The 22,508-nt window shown below is 38.2% G+C and overlaps 1 long non-coding RNA gene across 1 annotated transcript in view; it reads left to right on the top strand.

Moving 5' to 3' along the window:
* LOC109848278 overlaps positions 1–22,508 on the top strand; it is a 38,692-nt gene that overhangs the window by 11,703 nt on the left and 4,481 nt on the right. The gene's annotated exons all lie outside the window — the stretch shown is intronic.

Raw genomic sequence — 22,508 nt, 5'->3', positions numbered from 1 at the left:
AGTTGGTGTTTTGAAATTAAGATATTCAATCAGGAAAATTATTGTCAGTAACATGCTGAAGACAAATGCTCTGGACTTGTGAGCTATTTTGTCGCGAATAACATTCACTTACTTTATAAATGTCGTAATTCAATCGTGATTAGCATTAAAGGGCTAAGCAGGAACTTCAGTTTTGCCTGTGAAGTCTGGATCCTATGTTTGTTGTATAGAACATGATAAGTAGTATGATTCTGGAAGAAGCTTGAGAAGGGATTGTGCTGGTTAGTTATAGCAACTGGTTATAAAATATGTTAACCTTTAACCAGTGACATATGATAAGCAATTATTATTTTTAGTTATTTTGGTACACTAGTTATTTGGTATTCGGGCAAGTTTATTGTGATGGTTCACCTTGATATACCTTTACCAGATGGTAAGTAAATTAGTGGCATATTAGCAATGATATAAGGATGCATCTGGGTTGGGCTCAGCCAAAACCAACCAATCTAATTCGCTCAAAGGCTGGCATTGTGTTTGAGAGTAGAGTTTGAGTTGAACCTGGGTTGGAAGGGGGAACCTGGTTTACGATAGGCTTAGGGCTTCGTTGACTTTGTTCTTTAACTATAGCATTTGATTATTTTTACCATTATTATTGAGTACGTATTTGAATTTTTTATTGTTTTGGTAACATAATAAATATACATGCTTTGTACGTGGCTCCCGAATATCATGGCGACTACTTTGCACCTCTTTCTCTAAAAAAAAGTTCGCAATTTCAGCAACTTCTGGAACACCCTACTCAGCCCTCCACAATCCGGGTCTCACTTCCTTGTATCCCGCTATGTTGGAGCAACCGAAATTGCATAACAACCCCCTTCTTACCAAATATAAGAAGACTTTTAGAGTAGTAATAAACTAATAAATTTTTTTAAATAAAATCATCTCTCTTTATTGAGAGTACAAATTGTAGGGAATTTAACGCTGAAACTCTAATGCAACAGAAACGCGGTATAGAGAAAATACACCAAGATTTAACGAGGTTCGGCAACTGCCTACGTCCTCGGGAGCCACACAATAAATTTCTTATTAATCTCAACAAGAAATTACAATTTAAGAGCGAATCTCAAACTTGAGATTCCTCAATAAATACAATCATTACTGTAGCTACAGTAAGATTCCCCCACTTCTTAAATACCCCTCTTAAATCACCCCTCTTCTATTTTATTTCCCTCTTCTTTAAACCCCCCCTTCAATCACGTGAGAGGCGCTGGAGATCAAAGAGAACCAAGAAAAAATTCGCCGCCGCTTGAAGACGAACACGAGGAGGAGCTGGGAGCAGTCGCCGCCGCCGCCTGGAATCGAAGAGAGAGAGAAAGGGAAAAGCACAGCAAAGGGGGCTAGGGTTTCGGGTTTCCTTTTATAGGGGAAATCATCCGCCCCCTCCCCCCTCAACTTCGCCTGCCAGAGAAGTCGCCTGATCTCCTCAACTCGCCTGTTCAAAATCGCCAGCTCGAGAAGCTCGTCTGCTTCTGGACTTCGAGCTCGATATCGGATCTCGCCTGCAAGGGGGGTCGCTCACGCTCGCACTCGCCTGCAAGGTGAGTTTGGCCTACACCTAAACTAACAATCTCCCATTTGGAGACCAAACCGCCATCAGCAGGCTATTCCTACAAGCATCATCTCCTGTGTGGCTCCGCCCTCATCATCTATGCATGAAGGCCAACTGAAGTTGCGCACAACTCTAGTTTCTGAACGGTCACCGTCTTTGTTAACATATCTGTTGGATTCTTACTTCCTGGAATCTTCTCCAGTTTTAACACGTCATTTTTCAACAGGGATTTGATGAAGTGGTACCGAAGCGCAATATGTTTCGTTCTAGAATGAAATACGGAATTCTTAGCCAAGTGGATCACACTCTGACTATCGCTGTGCAGAACATTTTTCTCCTGTTTGAATCCCAGCTCTGTTAACAAACCCTGAAGCCATATCATCTCTTTACTGGCTTTAGTAACTGCAACATACTCAGCTTCTGTAGTGGACAGAGTGACAATTTTCTGTATCTGTGACATCCAACTAACAGTTGTAGTTCCGACAGTGAATACATAGCCGGTGGTGTTTTTTCGGTGATCGACTTCACCACCGAAGTCTGCATCTACGTACCTTTGCACTTTCACCTCTCCCTTATCAAAGTGCAAACACTTCTGTGTGGTGCCTCGTAGATACCTCAAAATCCATTTGATCGTTTCCCAATGAGCTTTTCCTGGATTCGACATAATCCGGCTGACCACTCCCACTGCATGGCCAATGTCTGATCTCGTACATACCATTGCGTACATCAAACTTCCGATAGCTGAGGCGTAAGGGACCTGAGCCATACTCTCTTTCTCTTCTTCTGACTGAGGAGATTGATCCTTTGATAGGCGAAAATGGCTGGCCAAGGATGTGCTCACTGGCTTGACGTCGCCCATGTTGAATCTCTACAAAACACGATTGATGTACTTTGCCTGAGATAACTGCAAAAGACCTCTCTTCTTATCTCTCATAATTTGCATTTCAAGGATCTTCTTCGCTGGACCCAAGTCCTTTATGTCAAACTCTTTTGACAGCTGCTGCTTCAAACTCCTGATATCTTTCATATCTGCACCTGCAACCAGCATATCATTAACATACAGCAGTAGGATGATATAACTGGACTGATATCTTTTGAAATAGCAACAGCGGTCGACGTTGTATTTCTGGAAACCTTCCTTGTACATGAAGCGGTTAAACTTCTTATACCACTGTCTTCGGGCTTGTTTCAGGCCATACAAGCTCTTCTTGAGTCTGCACACTAGGTTCTTCTTCTTTGCTTCTGAGAAACCTTCTGGCTGGTGCATGTATATCTTCTCTTTTAGATCTCCGTGAAGAAACGCCGTCTTCACGTCTAACTGCTCGAGATGAAGATCTTCAATTGCTACAATACTCATCACCGTCCTGAAAGTATTTAGCTTCATCACGGGAGCGAAAATATCGGTGTAGTCAATTCCTTCCTTCTGCTGGAAACCTTTAACAACTAATCGGACCTTATATCTTCTGGAGCCATCCTGTTCCTCTTTCACTCGGTACACCCATTTGTTGTGGAGTGCCTTCTTACCCGTGGGCAACTCAGCTAGTTCCCACGTCTGGTTTGAGATGAGAGACTTCATCTCATCTTTCATGACAAGCTCCCATTTGCTCGCATCTCCACTCTGACAAGTTTCATCAAAACTTTCAGGCTCCCCACCATCTGTCAGTAACAGATAGTTCATGTATCTCCTGTTGGGTACAGGAGGACGAGAAGTTCTTCTTAATATCGGAGCTGGTGCGTCGGGCTCCTGCGCACCATCTTGTCCAACTTGCTCTTCTAGCTGAGGACCCTCTGCATTGGGTTCTTTCGAGAGGTTACCTGGGATAACATCTACATCTATAAATGTTGACTCGCTCTCTGAGTCATCAGTCTTGTGCATGTCCTTGTACATCACCTTCTCGTTGAATATCACATCCCTGCTCCTGATCACTTTCTTGTTTTCGTTGTCCCAAATGCGGTAGCCGAACTCATCTTCACCATAGCCGATGAAAGTGCATTTTTTTTTGCTGTCTTGATCACTAACATGCACGTAAGCTACACAACCGAAAACTTTAAGATGTGAGAGTTTTACCTCATTTTCGCACCATATCTCATCTGGTATTCTGTGTTCCAATGGAACCGATGGACCTCGGTTGATCAAGTAAGCTGCTGTGTTGACCGCTTCTGCCCAGAACTGCTTCGGTAGGCCTGACTGTACCCGAATGCTTCTGGCTCTCTCTGTCAACGTTCGGTTCATCCGCTCAGCTACACCATTTTGCTGAGGCGTGCCTGGCACGGTTCTCTCCATTCTGATCCCGTGCTCATAGCAGAACTTCTTGAATCCGGTGTCTTCATATTCACCGCCATTGTCGGTCCTGAGCTTCTTTATTCTCAGATCGGTCTCATTCTCGACCATAGCTTTCCATCTCCTGAAAGCTTCAAATACTTCTGACTTATGCTTCAGAAAGTAGACCCATACTTTCCGAGAGTGATCATCGATAAAAGTCACGAAGTAGTGTTTTCCACCAATGGACGCGGTGGTTGTTGGTCCCCACACATCTGAGTGAACAAGCTCTAGCTTCTCTTTCCTTGGGGTTCTGCCACTTGTCTGAAAGCTAACTCTCTTCTGCTTTCCAAGTATGCATTCTTCACACATATCTAAATCAACTGATTCTAGGCCTAGGTGTTTTTCCTTTGTGTTCATGATTTTCATCCCCTTCTCACTCATATGACCGAGTCTCTGGTGCCACAACTTTAAAGTCTCATTGTCTGCTGCAACTGAGATTAAACAACGTGCACTTGCTGTCATATACAGGGTACCAGTCTTTTTGCCTCGGGCAATCGTCATTGCGCCCTTTGAGATCTTTCAATCATCTCCATGGAAGATCGTGGTGTATCCTTCGTCAGCCAACTGGCCTACGAATATTAAGTTCTTTCTCAGGTCGGGAATTTGCCTAACATCCTTCAGCTCCCATACTGACCCGTTCAACTTAATTTTTACCACACCTTTGTCCACAATAGCACACGGTTGATCATCACTAAGGTATACATATCCAAGATTTTCGGGAACATACTTCTCGAAGAATTCTTTCTGAGAAGTAGCATGGAACGACGCTCCTGAATCTAACACCCAAGATTCCTCATTGCTCTCCAAAGAGCATATCAATGCGTCGTCTCCTCCTGAGGTGGAAGTGACATTCACCTCTGCTTTCGCTTCCTTCTCCTTCTGTGCACTCTTGCATTGATTCTTGTAATGCCCGGTATTTCCACAATTCCAACACTCGATAGCCTTCGAACTGTTGCTTGGATTCCTTGACTTAGACCTCCTATCCTTTGATCTACCTCTGTAGTTTGATCTACCTCGCCCGTTCCCTCTGGTTGAATTTCTACCTCTTGACTCTGTATGCAATACTGAAGAGATTGTAGCTTCACCCGACTCTCTTCGTCGGATCTTCTCACTGAGAACCAGATCACGAACGTCGTCGAACTTCAACTTCGTGCTTCCCGACGAGCTACTCACAACTGTGACTGTAGCGTTCCAACTCTCTGGTAGGGAAGACAAAAGTATTAACGCCTGAACTTCCTCATCAAACTCAATTTCAACTGAACTCAATTGAGTTGTGACCGTGTTGAGTTCATTGAGGTGTTGTGCTACTGACGCGCCTTCCGTCATTCTCAGATTGAATAACCGCCGCATCAAATGAACTTTGTTCGCGGCTGATGGCTTCTCATACATGTTTGAGAGTGCTGCCATAAGACCCGCCGTGGTCTTCTCCTTCGCTATGTTGAACGCAACATTGCGAGTCAACGTCAATCTGATAACTCCGAGGGCTTGTCTATCTAGAAGGTTCTACTCATCTGCCTTCATAGAATCTGGTTTCTTCCCCGATAGTGGTTGATACAGATTTTTCTGATATAGATAATCCTCTATCTGTATTTTCTAGAATCTGAAATCCGTTCCATCAAACTTTTCAAGTCTCATTTTTCCTTCATCTGCGTCCATGGCTCCCACTCGAATCTGACTTCCTCTAGATCGTTTCACGCTTTGATACCAGTTGTAGGGAATTTAACGCTGAAACCCTAATGCAGCAGAAACGCGGTATAGAGAAAGTACACCAAGATTTAACGAGGTTCGGCAACTGCCTACGTCCTCGGGAGCCACACAATAATTTTCTTATTAATCTCAACAAGAAATTACAATTTAAGAGCGAATCTCAAACTTGAAATTCCTCAATAAATACAATCGTTACTATAGCTATAGTAAGATTCCCCCACTTCTTAAATCACCCCTCTTAAATCACCCCTCTTCTATTTTATTTCCCTCTTCTTTAAACCCCCCCTTCAATCGCGTGAGAGGCACTGGAGATCAAAGAGAACCGAAGGAAAAATTCGTCGCCGCTTGAAGACGAACACGAGGAGGAGCTGGGAACAGTCGCCGCCGCCGCCTGGAATCAAAGAGAGAGAGAAAGGGAAAAGCACAGCGAAGGGGGCTAGGGTTTCGGGTTTCCTTTTATAGGGGAAATCAACGACAGGCTGGCGACAGCCAAGCGGGCGTTCAATCTCGCCTGCAGACCAATTTTGGCCCCTCCCCCCTCAACTTCGCCTGCCAGAGAAGTCGCCTGATCTCCTCAACTCGCCTGTTCGAAATCGCCAGCTCGAGAAGCTAGCCTGCTTCTGGACTTCGAGCTCGATATCGGATCTCGCCTGCAAGGGGGGTCGCTCACGCTCGCACTCGCCTGCAAGGTGAGTTTGGCCTACACCCAAACTAACACAAATTTTATCTGGGTGATTTGTGCCTGTTAGAGGTATTTAGATATTACTTTAATTATTAGATATATTTAGAAATACACTTATCCTACGCAACCACCAGTGCTTGACCTATATAACAACTCGTGTATATATGGGATATCACATGCATGCTATTGTGAAGATAAATAAACATAATTGTTTTTTCTAACATGATACCAGAGTCAGCTTCTCAATCTTAGAGAACAACTCTCCTCTTTCTATATCTCGGAGCCGGCATCAACCATTGAGATTTTCTTTGCAACGTTGTCCTCGTTCAATCTAATCTCCATTAAAATTCTTTGTCGATGTCAATTTGTTAGATTCTTGTCTTGCCGATCTTGTCTCCATACTCTAGCTCTTTTATCCAGGCTCATACTTTTCTAGCTTTGGCTTTTCTTATGAGGTTCATACTTTACTAGCTTTGGCTTTTCTCATGTAACCTTGTGTTTTTCATACCACTGTGAGTTTGAGGGGATATTTTAAGTTATTTACATTTTATTGTTATTATTAGACATATTTAGATATATTCTTATCCTATGTAACCATCTGCACTTATTAACCTGGTACGAAGCATAAATTTTGTGTTTGGTAGTGAGGTGACCCATTCCTATCCACTCTCTAATCCATGTAAATGTGGTCCCCTATTTGAATGAGTAGATAAGAATGTGCTGCCTTACTACTGTTAAGATTTGGAGAGAAAAAAGTTTATTGGGAGAGTTTTCCCTCACTCTATACTTTATTATTTATAGAGATGAATTAGTTACAAATTAGTCTCACAGGCAATGTGGGACTAAACTAATGCTAAACTAGTACTCATACTCTCTTCTAATACACTCTCAAGCTGGAGCATATATATCATGCATACCTAGCTTGTCACAAATAAAGTCAACTCGTGTTCGACCAAGTGGTTTTATAAAAATGTCTGCCAACTGATACACTGTCGATACATTTTTGCCGTGATTATTTTATCCTTGAGCTTCTTGCGGATTACATGACAGTCGATTTTAATGTGCTTGGTTCTCTCATGAAACACGTGATTCTCAACAATGTGAATTGATGCTTTATTATCGCTATATAGACTCATGGGATATTCTGGAGGGAGACCAATCTTTGTCAATAGATCTCTGATCCAAACCATCTCTAGTGTCATATTTGCCATAGCTCTGTATTCTGATTCTGCACTGGATCGAGACACAACACTTTGCTTCTTACTCTTCTATGTCACCAGATTTCCTCCGAGAAAAACACAATATTCACTAGTCGATCTCCTATCAAAAGGACATCCTGTTAGGTCTCATGTTTATGAGCCTACTATCTAATCTAGTTTTGATGATTAATAAACAATTCCTAACAACGTTTGTCGAGTATTTGTTTTTGCTTGTTAGGTATTTTATACGAAGAGCCTAATGTTGGAGGTTGGATGGATTGCGCCTTAACGATGACATTCAATGGAGGTTAGCGGAATATCGGAATGAAGCCATTTGTAATTTAAAGTTAAATTCAAGATCAAGCTTCATTCGCAACCAAGACGAGCTTTATTGAAGATCAATAACTTAGGTATAATGTTTTAGGTTTATACTTTGTGTGTTGATACTTAAAACTCAAACATTATACACACTTACACATTTTCGTTTTATAGCTTTTGAGTTTAAATCATATAAATATGAAACTGATAGTTATATACATATACATATATACTAGTTTCCCATTTATCGGTTTTATAGCTTTTGAGTTTACAAGAGTTTAAGGGTATTTTGAGTTTGTTTTTTCATGTGTTTATGTGAAGAGGTTTTCACAAGAGGAAGAGGAGATCATTCTTTTCGTGTTTGGGCTTCAATTTCTTTCCCTCTCACTCTTGTTTTTAAGAGAAGTTTTCTCTAAACTCAATTTCTAGCTTTATATATGTTTGTTGATTAACCATTTCATTAAGCTAGATTTCATATTGAGTTTAGTTTTGATTATTGCTCATTATTTACACACGTACCCCTGGAGCTTAAGTATTTTTACATATTATATAATTATTAGGTTGTGGGGTTGTAACATTGAGAATGAGCTTAATTGAGTTATCATCCTTGTATTAGAGAATGAAACACTTTGTACTTGTGTCTAATTGTCGAGAGATCACATTGTAATACACAAGGACACTGAGAGGAGTGTGTGGTGAGAGACGGGGTCAATTCCAAGAGGAGTGACGTTGGTAGTAAAGCCTAGAGAAATGTGGTAAATACAAGCACTTGAGGAAGTTGACACGGGCTAGGCCAACACTTAGAGGGTGTATTGTATGATTGCAATTGTATGAGTTGTGAAAGTATTCGGTGAGCTAGAAAACCGATTGTGTGAGTTGTAAACGTTTTCGATGAACGTTAAAAATCGGTTGAGATAGTGGAGATTCTTTTCAAGAGTGAGGAGTAGAGACGTAGATCGAGAGTGACCGTACTCCGTGATCATTTGTTTGTGTTTGAGTTTGGCATTGGCGCACTTATTCTCTTGTATATTTTCATATCGCCTTTCTCTCATGTTTATATCACCATTAGTTTAATTGTATATCCTTGCATATCTCATTGTATATCACATTGTTAGGATATATTAGTTAATAAGTTTTTAAATTAGCATTAAATCAGATTAGATTAGCATATACCCTATTCACCCCCCTCTAGGGTAATTTTACATCCAGCCCAATCGGCATCAGAGAAACTTGCAACTCTGGTGTGTCCTTGATTTGAGTAGAGAATTCCTCATTTCGGAGCCTTTTTCAAGTACCTTAAAATTCTCATTACTACATCCAAGTGAGTATTTCTTGGTGCGGACAAGAACTAACTCACAACACTGACTGCGAATATGATGTCAGGTCTGGTCACCGTCAGATAATTCGGTTTTCCCACCAATCTCTTATACTGCCCAACATCCTCAAGAAGACCCCCCTGGTCTGGTAGTAGTTTTGAGTTCACATCCATTGAAGAGAAGCAACATTCTAACATCCTGGCTTCTGAGAGCATGTCCAGGACATACTTCCTTTGTGATAGAAGAATACTTTTCCTTTACTTTGTAACTTCAATGTCTAGGAAGTATTTTAGGGAACCAAGATCTTTGGTTTGGAAATGTGTCTGTAAATACTTCTTCAGGCCGTCAATACCAGAAGCATCATCCCCTGTAATTACAATGTCATCCACATAGACAACTAGCAGAATTCGTTTCTCATTTTGAAATCGCCAGAAGACAGAGTGGTCTTTTTATGCACGACAAAGCCCAAATTCCTGAATAACTGATGCAAAACATCCAAATCAGGCTCTCGGAGATTGCTTTAGACCATAGAGTGATTTCTTCAGCCTACACACCTTCGCATTCTCTCCCTGAGCAACAAAACCTGGTGGTTGCTCCATGTAAACCTCATCATCTAGAAAATCATTAAGGAATACATTCTTGATGTTCAACTGATGAAGTGACCAGTGGTTTATCGCTACTAACGAAACAAAAATCTGAGCAGATGTCATTTTTGCCACCGGAGAGAAAGTATCTACGTAATCCAAACCATACATCTGTGAATAGCCTTTAACAACCAGTCGGGCTTTCAGGCGTGCCAAAGTTTTATTAGGATTCAACTTGACAGTGTACACCAACTTGCAGCTGACGGGCCGCTTTCCTGATGGAAGTGGGACCAAATCCCAAGTCTCATTCTGTTGTAAGGTCCTCATTTCGCCCTGCATTGCTTGGTTCTAACCTGGAATAGACATGGCTTCTGACACATTCTTGAGAACCAAATATGAGTCGAGGGAAGTAATAAAAGATCGAAAGGTGGAGGATATGCGATCATAAGAGACAATTAGAAATAGGATGTTGAGTACAAGTTCGTGTCCATTTTCGAAGTGTAATAGGAAGGTCTTCCGTAAAAGGGGATAAATTTACACTTACTGATTCAGGTTCTTCGGGCGGAGGACGTGGTGTTGAGGCTGATGTTAGCATAGGAGCAGGAGCGGAGCGACGGTGATAAACTTGAATTGGATCGTTAAACCTAGCTGAGTCTTTGCCAGTAGCATAAATAGTATTGTCAGCGGATGAATCACCACCGTTAACCAATGACTCTTACAGGATTAAATAGTTATACTCATTCGATGATAATGGAGATGGAGAACTAGAATGACCGGGTTTATCTTCAAAGAATGTTACATCAGCAGATAACACGAGACGATATTGAGGGACGGATAGAAACACTTGTAACCTTTATGTTTTCGGGAGTAGCCAAGAAAAATATCTTTAATAGACTGAGAGTCAAACTTTTGTTTATTTGGACTGTGATTATGAACAAAACACATAGAGCCAAAAATCTTTGAAGGAAGCGGAAAGAGATCATTGTTGAGGTATAGAACTTTGAAAGGGATTTTATCTTGCAGAACAGAAGATGACATTCGATTAATCAAGTAACATGCTGTTAATAGCTTCCCCCTAAAATTCTTTGGGACTCTTTACTATATGTCCTTTAAAGTCACCAAATGCCTTATCAAGTGATTAGACAAGGTCAGAAGGAACTTTCTTTTTTTTGGGGGGGGTTGTTTCTTACGATATAGTATGTATAATGACTCTTGTTTGAGTAGTAACAAAAGTCTCGTTTGGTACTAATATTTGTTTGAGATGATATAGTACAGGTGAAAACACGTATACGAAGGTTATGATGCAAAACGACGCAAAAATTAGTATTTACGCTGATTTCAGCATTGGAATCATTGATGGTCTACAGTGAATCATCGATGGTATATAGTGAACAATCAGAGAAATTCAGAGAATCCATTTCGAACCATCGGTGGTCTACAGTGAACTATAGATGGTCACCACACTTCAACTATAGGTTTTTAGAAACTCGAAATCAAACCATCAATGATCGTGACGATGGAATAGCAAGGTCCGAGTAATATCAAGGAGATGTCTATTCTTTCGTTCAACAACTCCATTTTGCTGAGGAGTGTAAACACAAGAAGACTGATGAAGGATTCCATGTTGTTCAAGGAAACTAGTGAAGTTGCCATCCAAATATTCCTTTGCATTATTAGATCAGAAATTTTTTATCGAAGTCTTAAATTGATTGACTATTTCAGAATAAAAAAGTTTAAAAATAGAAAAGACTTCAGACCAAGTAACACGAGAGTGATCATCTACAAAACTGAAAAAAATATCATAATCCTAATTTAGAAGTTATTAGGCATGACCCCCAGACATCAGAATGAACAAGGTCAAATGGTTTAGCAACCCTCTTATTGACTCAATTAGAATAAGATATATGATGGTGTTTGCCAAGTTGACACAACTCACACTCTAATAAGGAAAGAGATCTGAACTGAGGATTTAGAAGCTTGAGAGCAGAGAAAGAGAGGGATATCCTAGCTGACAGTGGTATTATAGAGCTGATGAGTTTCCGATACAAGCTAAATATTTGGCGTCCAAATTCAATTTATAATGACCGTTTTGCTCATGTCCCGTCCCAATCGTTTTCCTCGTGACCAGGTCCTGAAAGACACAATGTGTGGGAAGAATGTCACAATATAGTTTAGTAATTTAGTAATCATACTAGCAGATAAAAGGTTATAAGGAAAACTAGGAAGATAGAATACAGAGGAAATGTGAAGACTCGGGGTAGGATTAGTGTTGTCGACACCCTAAATAGGTGTACGTGAACCATCAGCTAATATAACCGAATTAGATGTAGGAGAGAAAGAGGACATGATACCTTGGTTCCCAGTCATATAATCAATGACACCTGTATCTATAATCCAAGTATGAGACAAAGATGATGTAAGTAAAGATAAAGGGGTACCTGCACTTTTGAGAGTAGCGGATAAAGAGGAAGACGATGTTTGTGAACTTTGGTACTGCTAAAATAATTAAAATTGCTGAAATTGACGTTGCAGCTCCGCATTATGAAAGAGTGACTGTGATTGAATTTCACTATTAGATGAAGTGAGGTTGTTTTGAGCAGTCATGTAAGCACCCTTAGCCTTCTTCTTTTCTAACTCAGGATAATTATATTTGAGATGTCCTGGCTGGCGGTAGTAGTTACAAGTTTTCACCGAGTCATTGTCATGAGCATGTCTGCATTGAGATGGATCTCCACGGTCACCTCGTTGATCACCTTGACCTCCAGAATGACCAGTGTGATAACCTCCTCTCCCTTTAAAGTTTTCTCTACCTCTTCCAGGACCACCAGTATGACTTCCTCGCCCATAATACTGCCAACTCTGAGTGGCAAGCGCAGAGCGATCCGCAGTGGATGTGAGTGGCTGTGCAGGGACAACGTTCTTCAGAAAGTGATAAGTCTCAGCTAGAGAACTAATGGCGAAGCTCCCCATGATTTGTGGTCGAGCAGATGAGTAAATGGAATCTAAGGTACCCAAGTAGGTGAGTACCATAAGTTTGTTCCATTGGTTCTGTATTTGTTTTACATCCTCAGTAATAGAAAAATTTTGACGAAGTTCCTCAGCTAGACGATTGAACTCACCATAATGATCATCCATGGGTTTACTATCATGTTTCTTACGAAAGAGCTCTTGAATTACTTCATATGCCCGATTAATATTGCTGCTACCCTCATAGAGATCTTGCAAAAAAAAAAAAAACACCAAAGTTCCTTCGCTGTCATACAATGAAGAACTAAATCCTGAATTTTAGACTCCATAGTATAACAAGTTGATGCAAGAGGACACTATCGTCTAATGTTCAAGATTCTGGTGTCAGAGTAAGAGGGTCTGTTAACAAATGGCCAGTTTTGCCTCGGCCTGCTAGGTAGATTTCATTAACTCCACTGGAAATAGTTAATTTCATCAAGTTTTCGGTCAGTGATTCTATCAGAAAATATCTCCGAAATTTTTTTTTGGACCGTTAACTCAGAATTCTTGAGTTTCTCAGATCCGGCCATCTTGAAACAGACGACTAATGTTCAAGAAAATACCCTCCACAAGTTGTACTCCAAAATGAAAACAATCAAAGTATGTCCAAGTTTAAGAAAATAAGTCTTGAATTAGCCAGTAAGCTAAACAAGTCCAAGAACCCGAAGGTTAAAGTGCAAGAAACCGAAGGTTAACATGATCCCCAGAGGTTAAATATTGTCACGCCCCTCTTCCCAAAATACTCGGGAATCGGAACGTGAACAAGCCCGCGACGTATTAGATTGAGAAGAAATATACACTACCATTTTTTTTTCTTCTCAATCTAATACGCTAAGCGTCTAGAAATAAATACAATGAAAAGTCACAGGTCCCCGATCACAATCAACAAGAATATAATAGACAAACTCAGAATGAAAAAGATACATATCACAAATAGAATATCATCCAAGACATACAAAATACGGGTCAACATGCCCTTATACAAAATCTGAACAAAAAAATACTGGAGAAAATAAAATACAATGATCAAGCGGAAAAGGAAATGCTACAAAAGCAAACTGAAAGAAATAACTAAGCTCAGTTCTTCTTCTGCTCTGTCTACATGGCACTTCTGTTGAGAATCCTCTGGCTCCTGCTAAACCTGTTCTTCTCCTAAGTCTGACGTACACCAGAGAAAACAGGTGTACGTCAGGTGCATGGCGCACGGCAAGAACCCCACAAAGAAAATAGAACGAACGGAAATCCAATGCGAAAAATGATACGATAACAGAAACAACAAAAGAACGTACAATTGAAATCCACAAATCAACATAAAAACACTACTAAATCATGATAACATAAAGCATCTAGAATCGATCAGGTAACGAGATCATGTAGCTAGCGATCAGTCTAATCATCCAAGTCACAAGGTCATACAATTAAATTGAATTAATACTTAAAAATCTACAACTCGAGACGTAGTACGTCGAGCGAAATAATCCAAACAAGGAAACCATCATGTATATACCGTATGTTTCAAATTATAGATAATTAAATATTAATCCCGATCTATGTATGAAAAGAAACACAACTGGCCTACATCTCACAAGAATCCAAAAATCATCTAAATAACGAGGTCATGTAACTAACCATTCTGTAACAGGTCGCTGGTCACATCTCACACAGAGTCAACATTCATATTACCGGATAACTGACTGTTCATAAATCCTCTACGTGTATCCAATACCGCTACACGAATTGGTCAGAGGACTACACGCAATCCGATTTCGGTCTGGTTCGAACTCAAGCAGAACTCGGGTGACTACACAAATTCACTGACTAAAGTGACTACACGAATTCACTTTAGCTCAACAAACCAACCCCAGTGACTACACGAATTCACTGGCGCGAGCCTGGAAGATACATCAACAGTCTTATCCGATCATATGAACACTGACTTCCCCATCCCAACTCTTCTCGTTTTTTCAGGTCAACCATAATCCTCATTGAAACTCGGGTTCACCACCTAACTCAGTCAACTCACTCACATATGTCACTAAGTCTGTTCATGACGCACGAGGCCACTAAGTCATGAACTACTAATGGTTCTCAATCACAGCAAATAATAACAAAACAACTGATCATGTACAATTATATCATGGCAAATCAGGTAATCGAAATTAAGAGTCATAAATTTATGAACAACCAACTATGTAATTTAGAAAAAATAATCTTTTTCCAAAATAATTTATTTTAAATTATTGTGGTCTACCTAAAATGATTCCTTTCACAAAATAAATTCTTTTAAAACATCATAATTTCAAAATATAATTCTTTTGACGGAAATAACTTAACAACTCAAGATGACCCCTTTTCCTAAATAAATACTTTAAAATTATCTATTCTAATAATTATTCAAAACCAACCCATTTTTCTAGTTAATCCTTTTCTCATCATAATAATTCTAAAAATAATCTTTAAATATATTTTTTTCTTTTAAAAACATCTCAAATAACCACTTTTACACAAAATACTTATTTCTTTAAATTACTTATCTAACATCATTATCAATATGATCATCAACAAGCCCACGCAGTTAATAACAATTCACAATCTAATCTATGTAACTAATTAATGACAGATATAAATAGGAAATGACGAGTCAAGAGGAGCGGGATCTTGCCTCGGGGCCAAGGGGCCTGATGACGAGGAGGTAATGTCGTTGCAGATGCGGTACGACGGGTCCGAGCTGGGTAGTCAACGGTGTATCTGAAGTGGGCGGAGCTCGGGGAGGAGGTCGACGAGGGCGCGGACGGTGTGGTCTCGAGGTCGGGCAGCGAAGGAGGAATGACAGCCTGGCGGTGGGGAATCTGGGCGAACTGGGCATGACGGGCGAAGGGAGAGCGTTCTGAGAGGCTATCGGGAGCTGGTGAGCAGGGTTTTGGCATGGCTGGGTTCGAGCGGCGAGCGGTGAGGGCGGCTTTTGGCGGCGGTGGTTGCAGGGGGTCGCACCGAGCGGCGTGGAAGATCTGGCGGTGGGTGGCATCGGCCGGTTATTTAGTGCGTTGGCTTAGCCGTCGGTGAGCTCGTACGAGCAGCGGCGACGGAGGAGGAGATGGCGATGAGGCTGGGAGCGAGTGGGGAAAGGAGGAGTGTGTCTGCATGCCAACGGGTCTGTCGGCGGCTTGGTCGGTGTCGGTGTCGTCCGGGTTGACGGGCGACTGGTCTGTCGGAGTTCGGTGTCGGGCGAGTGGAGGCGGATTTCGTCGGAGGAAGAGCTCGTATGTCGGAGCTCGGGCAAGCGCGAGCGACAGCGTCGCGAGGAGGTTGCGGGCGAGATTGAGAGGACGGACTGTATGACGCAGCGGTCGGAGAATGAAGGAGAGGGAGGCAGAGTCTGGCGCGGGGTGGTTCTGGGCCGGGGACGGGGACCGACTCGCTGTGGCGGAGCGGGGCGTGGACTGAGCTCGCGTGAGCTGTCGAGCTCGAGCTTTGGCTTCGGAGCGGCGGAGAGGGCGGCGGGAGCTTGGAGGGCGGCGCCTGGGGTCTCTAGGCGGTGCACAAGGGGCGAGACGGTTAAGGCGTGGCGATGTGAGTAAGGAGCTGGGGAGTATGTTATTGCGTAGAGAGAAGTGGCTGGAGTTAGATCGAGAACTCGAGAGAGAAGAGAGAGAGAGAGAGAGAGAGAGAGAGAGAGAGAGAGAGAGAGACGTGAGTGATAGAGAGAGTGAGAACTGAGTGTGAGAGAGAGAGAAATGAGAGTAAGATTGAGAGTGACGTGGGGGATTTTTGAGGAGTTGGGGGAACACGAAGTGATGGGAGTGCGGGATTTAGGGAGTGAATTGGGGAAGTGGGGTAGGGGAGAGAGAGAGAGATTAAGAGAGAGATACAGAGTGAAATACCGGTGAGAAGAAAAACACAGGGAAAAATACCCCTTTAAATAATTTAAAAATATCATAAAATTTATTCTAATAAATATTAAAATTTATGGTTAAAATAACAATAACGATAACAATAATGAATAATTAACTATTAATTTAAAAATTTTACCGAAACAATTAAATTTATAATTAGCAAAACCATTAAAATAAAATAATACTGTATTTTTAAATCGTAGAAAATTCTAGAGAAATTAGGAAAAATACAAATACTCATTTAGAAAAATAATATTTTATATTTAAATATTAGGAAATTATTTAAACCCGTATTAGAAATTTACGGTGATTACATCCTACCCCCCTTAAAACAAATTCCGTCCTCAGAATTTAAAATGAAAGTGATGTACAAAATCCAAGGACAGAGATATGGAACGATATCCATAAACAAAGGAGAATGTAAAACAATAATGACACAAGATAATATGTAAGATGTGACAGCTGAGATTCAGCATACAAATAACAAATGTAGCCAAATACAATAATACAAAGCATACACTACACACAAAATTAACCACAACAAAACAAAACCAATACTAATCATTAAACTAATTCAATAAATGGTTAATAAATATACACAAGCATTAATCATAGTGTATAAATAAAATATAATCTTAACACAGACAAATCACACAATATGCAATTTGCATGTAGCATAATAAAACATCACATGATTAATCAAAAGTATAATATAAAATCAAAATTAATGGAAGTACAGATAATTGAAAGGGCATGTTAAATACCAATATACAAAATCCGAAAAAATATACTTGATCATTCATTTTCAAAAGATATCATCGAGGCAGGTAATGAGTATAAATAATAAGAATGAGATAAGTATAACATAATGCGAGTGGACACATAATTGAAAGAGATTGCACGGACATAAAGAAGCATGTATATTGTAAATATATAGTTAATACGTAACAAATTATAATATAACGTAATATCTAGGCATAGGCAAAAATATAAGTATTAGTCAAACATAGCATAATAGTAAAAAGTCAACAACGATATATAGTTACAGAAAAATATAAGATCAACACGATATTATTAATATAGTATCATAAGACGACACACCACAGTGTTAAATTATTAATATAGTATCATAAGACGACACTCCATAGTGTTAAAATATAATCAATAACACATAACTGATAAAATATAACAATATATAGTATAAAAATATGACATGAAATATAAATACATAATTCAAACACTTGTCAATCACTAGAATATATGATAAAGTGTATCAACTCAACAATATAAATAATAAAGAAGATAAAAGACAAAAATCTCAACAAATATAATTCAATCATCCGTAAGCAGATGATAAACATGGTAAACACAAAAACATAAATATACAATACAAATAACAGATGAATCATATACAAGCAAAAGCAAAAGAAACATTTGAAGATTATATAAGCAAATCAAAATAGTAAAGAATCAAACGTATATATAGTTTAGATAGACATAATGTACAACATAAGATACATGAAAATAATAATAAAATATTAAATTATAATAGAAATATCATACGATCAGTTAGTAGAATAAACATTCGAGATATACAAAAGTATAGTTACAAACAAAACACATGAATATAATCAGCAAATCGCATTCAACCAAATACGACATATAAGGCTCAAGTATCGAAAATAAGAAATTACAATTATGAAAAATTTCAAAGATAGTATTATAGCAACTCATGTCAAAGGTAGTCCAAACATAAATACATGTAAAGAAGCAATAGATGTAATAATCAAATACAGTAAACAGTAAGGATATAACATGATAAATTCAATAAAATTGTTGTAGTTATAAGCAATAATTTTGAGTGCATATGACAATGAATAATTATTATACAAGACACAATACTAAATCAATATTAAACATGTTTATTTAATATATCAAATATAATCATTGTGTATAATAAGCATTAAAATAAAAACACATACATAATAATAATCACATAAAAAGTCTGAATACTCATAGTATAATCATGCTAACAAGATAAACTATGTTGAAAATAGTTACAAAAATATTATATGATAAAATAGACATAAGGGCAACAAGTGATTCAAAATAAACATATTATATAAAACATAATAAGGACATAATTATATATATTTGACAACAATATAATACATTTGAAATATTAGTAATGTCCATAAAGTAAAATAATAAATATAAACAAGATACAATAATAATAATCATTACTGTATAAAATCAATTCAGATGTATCAATTTATTGCATAGTAGTCAAAATCACATAAATACAATAAGCATAAATATTCATAAGTAAAGATGTATAGTACATAAAATATGGATTATGGAAGATAAACTAGATCTATAACAAATGAAAACATAGGAAGGCATACATTTGTAAAATAAAACACTGATATATTATAGATAAACGTACGATGAATGATTGATGAACACGTGAAAATAAACACTGATAATACATGAAACAGAACAAGATTAAACACATTAATTTGTTACTAGAAATAATGATTGAATATAAATCAATAAAAGTATACATCGTAAATATAATAACATACGTGAATACACTATAATGAAAAAGGGAATAGTAAGTATAAAGGATGAAAAGATAAAACACAACACAAGTAAACGAAATAATGAACAAAGAATGAACAACCCATAATACAATAAAAGGAAATAAAATCTAAAATACCATAAAATAAATACTAAAAATAACATATGTATACAATGTATATTGTTACAATTAACAAAATAACACACATCGAAAACGAAGCAATTAACAACAAATGTGCAATGTACTATAGACAACCCATGAGTAATTACCATGCACTCCCACGAACGCTATTTAAAATTATCTTTTATATTAGTTATAAAAGAATATAATTAATGATATGAGATAATATAACAAAACATATATAATTAGTAACTCAAATTCCAAACCTAACAATATGAATAATTACTTAAATATCAAAATAGTAATATATGGCTCTTAGAAATAACGAAACCAATGTGAACATACTAAAACAACCTAAACAAGACAAAACTGACTGATAATAAAACTATGTACTGAAAATGTAAAGGATAAGAATATACTGCATATGTGGAATATTAAAATCATGAAATTATTAAAGTATATCACGAAATATGAACACTATACACTAATTTAGATCATAAGTGAAAGATAGATGATATAATAGAAAACGCACACATAAACAATATAGATATGCAAAAGTATAATTAAACATAATAAAATAATCTAAATATCAAAAATACTATGCAATGTACATGTGGAGTCTAGAGTAATGTAAAACACTTAATGATATGATTTGAACAATTAAAAATATATAAATAATAGTTTTTTTTTTGAAAAACACAATATAACACTGTGTGTGATACATAAAATAATGTAATAAATAACACAGAAATCAATACAATCAAACGATATATAAGTCAAATCAAGGAAAATATAGTTGTAAAAATAATAACAGATATAATAACGACCGGTATAAGGAAAGAGAAGTTATACAAATAGAGGGTAATCGCGAAGCGATAGGACAAGAACCGTGGAAAACTCCAGAGTCAAAAAGTGATAAGATAGGGACGAAACGAAATCTATCAAGAAATAGGATAATGGCTTAAGAATAGTCTTGTGGATGAAACCATGATATGCATCTAAATTATTCATTATATTCTCACTGGTGGAAACTTGGGACCGTGACCTGCATGGGCCACAAAAAAAAACCTGTCACGCCTCGCTTCCCAAAACACCCGGGAATCGGAACGTGAACAAGCCCGCGACGTATTAGATTGAGAAGAAATATACACTATCATTTTTGTTCTTTTCTTCTCAATCCAATACGCTAAGCGTCTGGAAATAAATACAATACAAAGTCACAGGTCCCCGATCACAATCAGCAAGAATATAATAGACAAACTCAGAATGAAAAAGATACATATCACAAATAGAATATCATCCAAGACATAAAAAATACGGGTCAACATGCCCTTATACAAAATCTGAACAAAAGAATACTGGAGAAAATAAAATACAATGATCAAGCAGAAAAGGAAATGCTACAAAAGCAAACTGAAAGAAATAACTAAGCTCAGTTCTTCTTCTGCTCTGTCTACATGGCACTTCTGTTGAGAATCCTCTGGCTCCTGCTAAACCTGTTCTTCTCCTAAGTCTGACGTACACCAGAGAAAACAGGTGTACGTCAGGTGCATGACGCACGGCAAGACCCGACCCCACAAAGAAAATAGAACGAACGGAAATCCAATGCGAAAAACGATACGATAACAGAAACAACAAAAGAACGTACAATTGAAATCCACAAATCAACATAAAAACACTACTAAATCATGATAACATAAAGCATCCATAATCGATCAGGTAACAACATCATGTAGCTAGCGATCAGTCTAATCATCCAAGTCACAAGGTCATACAACTAGATGGAATTAATACTTAAAAATCTACAACTCGAGACGTAGTACGTCGAGCGAAATAATCCAAACAAGAAAACCCTTATGTATATACCGTATGTCTCAAATTATAGATAATTAAATATTAATCCCGATCTATGTATGAAAAGAAACACAACTGGCCTACATCTCATAAGAATCCAAAAATCATCTAAATAACGAGGTCATGTAACTAACCATTCTATAACAGGTCGCTGGTCACATCTCACACAGAGTCAACATTCATATTACCGGATAACTGACTGTTCATAAATCCTCTACGTGTATCCAATACCGCTACACGAATCGGTTAGAGGACTACACGCAATCCGATTTCGGTCTGATCCAAACTCAAGCAGAACTCGGGTGACTACACAAACTCACTGACTAAAGTGACTACACAAATTCACTTTAGCCCAACAAACCAACCCCAGTGACTACACGAATTCACTGGCGCGAGCCTGGAAGATACATCAACAGTCTTATCCGATCACATGAACACTGACTTCCCCATCCCAACTCTTCTCGTTTTTCTAGGTCAACCATAATCCTCATTGAAACTCGGGTTCACCACCTAACCCAGTCAACTAACTCACACATGTCACTAAGTCTGTTCATGACACACGAGGCCACTAAGTCATAAACTACTAATGGTTCTCAATCACAGCAAATAATAACAAAACAACTGATCATGTACAATAATATCATGGCAAATCAGGTAATCGAAATTAAGAGTCATAAATTTATGAACAACCAAATATGTAATTTAGAAAAAATAATCTTTTTCCAAAATAATTTATTTTAAATTATTGTAGTCTTCCTAAAATGATTCCTTTTACAAAATAAATTCTTTTAAAACATCATAATTTCAAATATAATTCTTTTGACGGAAATAACTTAACAACTCAAGATGACCCCTTTTCCGAAATAAATACTTTAAAATTATCTATTCTAATAATTATTCAAAACCAACCCATTTTTCTAATTAATCCTTTTCTCATCATAATAATTCTAAAAATAATCTTTAAATATATTTTTCTTTTAAAAACATCTCAAATAACCACTTTTACACAAAATACTTATTTCTTTAAATTACTTATCTAACATCATTATCAATATGATCATCAACAAGCCCACACAGTTAATAACAATTCACAATCTAATCTATGCAACTAATTAATGACAGATATAAAAAGGAAATGACGAGTCAAGAGGAGCGGGATTTTGCCTCGGGGCCAAGGGGCCTGATGATGAAGCGGTAATGTCGTTGCAGATGGGGTACGACGGGTCTGAGCGGGGTAGTCAACGGTGTATCTGAAGTGGGCGGAGCTCGAGGAGGAGGTCGACGAGGGCGCGGACGGTGTGGTCTCGAGGTCGGGCAGCGAAGGAGGAATGACAGTG

Source organism: Asparagus officinalis, chromosome 7 (assembly GCF_001876935.1).
Source record: "Asparagus officinalis chromosome 7, Aspof.V1, whole genome shotgun sequence".
Lineage (NCBI taxonomy): Eukaryota > Viridiplantae > Streptophyta > Magnoliopsida > Asparagales > Asparagaceae > Asparagus > Asparagus officinalis.
This window is presented reverse-complemented; position numbering and strand designations above follow the sequence as displayed.